The 6,000-nt window shown below is 40.3% G+C and overlaps 1 long non-coding RNA gene across 1 annotated transcript in view; it reads left to right on the forward strand.

Annotated features, from left to right (window-relative positions):
* The window catches only part of LOC309350910, a 224,073-nt gene extending 218,566 nt beyond the window's left edge, over positions 1-5,507 (forward strand). Inside the window, exon 4 of the long non-coding RNA XR_014160589.1 lies at positions 4,768-5,507. This is a non-coding gene — a long non-coding RNA (uncharacterized lncRNA). The remainder of the gene's footprint in view (positions 1-4,767) is intronic.
* Positions 5,508-6,000: the final 493 nt, after the last annotated feature.

Here is a 6,000-nt window from a genome sequence, read left to right on the forward strand (position 1 = left end):
GTACAGGAAACAAGGCAGATTGAGACATTCAAATTTCATATACATAAGTAAAGTCTGGAAGAAGCTACATGCAGATAAGCCAACCTGTAGGTTGTATTCAGCATTAGTCCTAGTCAAAGTAGAAACATTAAAAATGATGGGCATGGCCAACTTGGGGTCATTAATTTCAATGGGTAGAACTTAGCTGGATACAACCTGAAGCACACAGATGTTCATGGAAATTTGTAAGGGCTACATGGGCAGGCACTTTGCCATATGCCCTTAAATGCAAATTGCATTCATTCACATGGCTCCTGAAGTCCTATGACTACTCCTGTGCAATGTAGATATTGCTGGATTTTATATATTTGTGTACCATTTACTGTGCATGCTTTTCAAAACCCCTTAGCAATGCAAGTCGTTGGCAGAAAAAATTAATGGACTATGCAGAATTAGATAAGATGACAGGAAGGATCCAAAAGCTGCAGGACTGGAGATTCTCAGAGGACTGGAGTAAATATTTGAACTATTTGAAAAGCAATTGTAATAAACAGATTACGCTAGTAGGACTTCAAGAAGTTTTGTAAGGAGGACTACGCGAAGTATTGCAGAGAAGATTATGAAGAGAGTTATTAGCTAAGGATAATTAAAAGCAAGAGAGAAATTAAGAAATGTAGATTAAGTGATAAAGATTGAAAAATCTTCAAATATGGTTGATGGAAGTCTAAAACATTGTATAAGATAAGAAAGTATGCATAGCTGTCAACTTTTTCCTTTTCTTGCAAGGAATCCTATTAGGAATAAGGGAATTTCCCTTAAAAAAAGGGAAACGTTGACAGCTATGGAAAGTATGTGATATGATTTTTTGAATATATATATATATTCACACAATGCAAGTTGTGAGTCTTGTGCATTGCACCCAACAATTTCTGGACGTGAACCATGAAAAGGTCCTTGAACTGAGTGGGCAAAGTACTGAAATTTGATTAGATGAGAGCTGAAATTGGAGGTTGTTAAGCAGAGGTTGAATGGCCGCCTCTCATAGATGCTTTAGCTGAGATTCCTGCATTGCAGTTGGATGAGAGAAGCCTTGGGTTTCCTTCCAACTCTATAGTTCTATGATGGAAGTAGCGGTTTGCAGGAACGAGTGCCTGACAAGTATTTCCCTCTCTTGTTAAGCACAATTATTTTCATACTCATTAATATTTCCCTCTAAAATCCCACAGAGCTGTGATCTCAACTGATTCTTTTTGTCACCGCTGCATGACTATTGCCAGTAGTCTGAATGAGAAAGGACAACTTGTACCGTATTTTTTGCTCTATAGGACGCACTTTTTCCCCTTCAAAAATGAAGGGGAAATGTGTGTGCGTCCTATGGAGCGAAAAAGCCATTGCCCCACGACCCTCTCCTGGCTGGAGAGGTGACGTGCGGCTATGGCAGGAGCCTTTCCGCTGCGTGCCTTTCCGCTGTTCCCCGACCTGCTCTTTTGGGCTGGTGGTGGGCTTCCCCCCGCCAGCCCCAAAGAGCAGGTCGAAAGGAACCTGAAGCCTGGAGAGCGAGAGGGGTTGGTGTGCACCGACCCCTCTCGCTCTACAGGCTTCCAAGGTAGCCGCCTGAAGGCGACTGAACGCACCTTAAGCGGCACCTTGTTTTAGAGGGGGGAAACAAGAGGGGGGGGAAATTCTCCCCCTCTCTGCACAGCGCCTCCTGCCGCTTTGCTGAAGGGGTGCTGGGCAGAGAGGGGGAGATTCCCCCCCCTTGTTTTCCCCCCTCTAAAACAAGGTGCGTCCTATTGTCCGGTGCGTCCTATAAAGCGAAAAATACGGTGTACTTCAGTCCAATTATTTGTTGGAAAAAAGGAATGAGATCCAGTTAAAGACACATTATTATTATTATTATTATTATTATTATTATTATTATTATACCTCGCCCACTCTGGGCGGCTTCCAACAAAATATTAAAATACAGTAATGCATCAAACATTAAAAGCTTCCCTAAACAGGGCTGCCTTCAGATGTCTTCTAAAAGTCTGGTAGTTGTTGTTCTCATTTCTACTGAAATGAGGCTGCATTTTAATGTTGTACTTAATCTTGTTTTTAAGTTGTATTTTAATCAATTGTTTTTATCTGGTGTTAGCCACCCTGAGCCAGGTATTAATTATTATTATGCGTTCCACAGGGCGAGTGCCACTACCGAGAAGGCCCTCTGCCTGCTTCCCTGTAACTTGGCTTCTCACAGTGAGGGAACCGCCAGAAGGCCCTCGGTGCTGGACCTCAGCGTCTGGGCAGAACAACGGGGGTGGAGATGCTCCTTCCTAAAAGTCAAATAATGTTACTGGCAGGATATTGCTCTTCATATCCAATTTGTCAAACTGGCATCATTTAACTCTGATAATGCTTTTTAGTTGCTGCTCATTTGAGGCCAGAACTTACAAAGTTTAAATAACTGGAGTCAGAGTAATATTCTGAACCACACTGGGGCAGAGGGATTGTATACAAGCACCATAAATTTATCTTCCACCTTTATCCATTTCATGGCTCCATCTTCTAAAAGGGGTCCAATCTTTCACTTAAGCCCAATTAATCAGTGTATTGGTGAATGTTTAGTGCAGGAGTTCATCATGACAGATTCTCACAGCCAACCCCCCCAAGAAGAATCTAATTTATTAAGACCAGCTGACAGTGAGAGAATAGTGAGCTGGCAATAGTAGAATATTGATTAGCATGTTGGACTTGGGGTGGGAAGAGCAGGTTTCACATCTCTGATCAGCCATGTTGTTTCCTGGGTTACCCTGACTGAGCCTTAGCCTAACCAACTTCACAAAGGACTAGGGGCCAGGGAGAAATTTGATTAAAAGTCACACCTTCCAAACAGTACATGAACCAAAACACAACCATCCTTCTAATTTTGCAGTGCAGTTTTTCAGCCAAGCCATGTATACAAAAATGCTAGGGCAGGGGTCAGCAAGCTTTTTCAGCAAGGGGCCAGTCTACTGTTCCTCAGACCTTGTGGGGGGCCATCCTATATTTTTTGAGGGGGGGGGGTAACAAAAAAACGAATGAATTCCTGTGCCCCACAAATAACCCAGAGATGCATTTTAAATAAAAGCACACATTCTACTCATGTAAAAACACGCTGATTCGCAGGCCATCTGAGGGCCAGATTTAGAAGGCAATTGGGCCAGATCCGGCCCCCGGGCCTTAGTTTGCCTACCCATGCAGTAGGGTAAAGTGTGCATTAAAATGCATATATTCATTAAAATAGCATACATAAATGCAATATATTTAGGGAAAATATTTTGCACAGATGTGTATACAGTGGAACCTTGGTTGTCGAATGTAATCCATTCTGGAAGACTGTTTGACAACCAAGGCGCAAAGTGCTGTCGGCAAGTTCAATGGGGGAAAAATAGAAACGCTCCTCCGAAGCTGTTCGACTTCTGAGGCACGTTCAAAAATGCAAGTGGTTACTTCCAGGTTTCCAGCGTTTGGCTTCCAAAATGTTCGGCAGCAATTATCAGATAGGCTTAGGATTTAAATATGTAATGAGATGAATTAATATGTTTAAAGCTGAATTGATAAGAAAGAAAGATGTTAAGTGATTAAGTTAAGTTTATAAGAACTTTGATTTGGAAAACCGTTAAAATGATATGTATTGAAATTCAACTAGGGGGATACGAGGAAGTGACTTAACAATGTTAATAAGATTAGTTTTAATGAGGTTATGATTTTTGTTTGTTTGTTTATTTGTTTGAGTGTTTATAATTTTGTGAAAAATCAATAAAAAATTTTTGGAAAAAAACTAAAAACAAAACATTCGGCAGCTGAGCAGTTCAAAAACCAACATTCCACTGTATTAGGCAAAATTGCATGGAAACTTGTATGCTCAGGAAAATTTGCACTAAAATGTAGATGAAAAAAAATAAGTGAACTGAAAAATGTGGACAACTGAATTTAAGAGTGGAAAAATGAGAAACAAAGAGATACTGAAACTGAATGATTAGCCTATTCCAGGCTTCGTCAACCTTGGCCCTCCAGATGTTTTGATACTACGATTCCCATCATTCCTGACCACTGGTCCTGCTAGCTAGGGATCATGGGAGTTGTAGGCCAAAAACATCTGGGGGGCCGAGGTTGAGGAAGCCTTGCCTATTCCTACAAAGAGGCCATGTGCCTGGTCAACCCTCTCCTCCACTGACCTGGCGAATGCCGTTCCAGCAGATGACATCACTGCTCCTGCTATGAAAAAGTTCGAAAGCTGCACTTCCCTATAGTCACTGTTCAAACTTCAAAATTAGGTCCCCACATGTCGACAGACTACAACTTCCATCATTTCCACCAGCTTAGACAATTGTCAGGAATGATGGGTGTTGGAGCCCAACACCACCTGGGGACCCAAGACTGAAGAACACTACTCAACTGTTTCAATTCAAGTTACCACTAAACGTTGCCAAAAGTGAATTTGTGGGTTCTTCCTGAGCCAAAACAACAAAGGATTTCAACAGAAGCCCAGAATGTTTCTATAAGATCAACAATATTTCTCAAAAGGCGTTTTCTTAGTTTTAACAACAACAACAAACACCACCACCCATCTGGTTGCCCCAGCCACTCTTCCACACTCTTTCATGTCTTTCTCATCTCACTGCTTACTGCAACCACTACTATGCTATAAGACCCACTATCCTGTAATATTACATATGGTATGTACAGTTGTTTATGGTTTTTTTACATTAATTTTGCTGTAAAAATGTGTGAGATTACAATATTGTATTTATTTGCATTACTTAGAGCCTGTTCTACTGATGAAGCCTAGGATGGCGAAACAAGGCTAATATTCCAGAAATCCTTGTCTTAGACTGTGAAAGGATTGTAACAACCCTGTAACAACCTTTCATGTGGATTATTGGACCATTTGAACAGACAGGTGGAATACATGAATGGACCTTATGCATGAACTGACTAGAGAATGAACTGATCCACTGGGTCTTCTGCTTTTTTGTTGAACTGTATGAGACTTCTGTTGAAATCTACAAATTGATACCATGAATAGTATACCTTATTTATTCAAAATTACAGCCAGTTACGTCTTGTGTGTTTATTATGCTAAATAGACCATTGGTTATCTAGCTCAGTATTGGTAAACCTAGCTTATTATTCTACTTCCATTGTACAGAAATACTTTCTCAAAATCTTATTTCCCTCCCACCCAAACTGAAAACCTTGGTTTGTTGGGCTGGTTTAGACCTATTTGAACTACTGTGGAGTTTAATTAACTGCTTGGCACACATCTGTGCAATATTTAGCTACTTCCTCTTCCTTTCCCCTTTGCAAAGCTTGCCATAGATGGGGGAGGATATGCATCTCATTCAAGTTTGCACATGGAAAATTCCTCTGTAGTTCTTCCTGCTAAAAAGTAGTTCTGAACCTTCCATTTTGAGGGGAAGGTTGCATGTGTGCATAGCTCAATAATGGTTCAGCAAAATGTTAGCAAAGATTAAATACAATTAAGTCTCACACTTTTTCAAAATTAAAAAACACACAATAAATGTCTAATAGATCTACTTGGATGTGGCCATGCCTTCTGGCTTAGTATTGCTTTTTTCATCGCCTTTCCAAATAAGCATATAAATCAATTTCTTCCTTAGTTCCAGCTGAGACATTGATTTCAACTTATAAATCCAGACAGCTTCTTTCTCTTCTGTTCTATTTTATCTATTACTTCCTCTCTTTAATTACAGCAGATGATCTGTTGCTTGGATCTGAAATTGGACCACCAAATATTTCAAACTATTAACGTGACACAACCCCAGGGATGCTATCTCATTATTTCTCACAGCACGTCCGTGCTCTAGCATTCTTCTTCTATGTTTTAAAAAAAATTCTTAGCGATGTCCTCAGTAAAAATTAAAACCATTTAGACATTGTGTTAAATGAAAAACATACTCATGACGGCACTTACCATATGAAACTCCTTCCATAATTGAGGATGATGGAATGCATTCCTTATAGTAATACAACTCC

The sequence above is a fragment of the Podarcis erhardii genome (genome assembly GCF_964252035.2).
Source record: "Podarcis erhardii genome assembly, chromosome: 10".
In the NCBI taxonomy this organism is placed as follows: domain Eukaryota; kingdom Metazoa; phylum Chordata; class Lepidosauria; order Squamata; family Lacertidae; genus Podarcis; species Podarcis erhardii.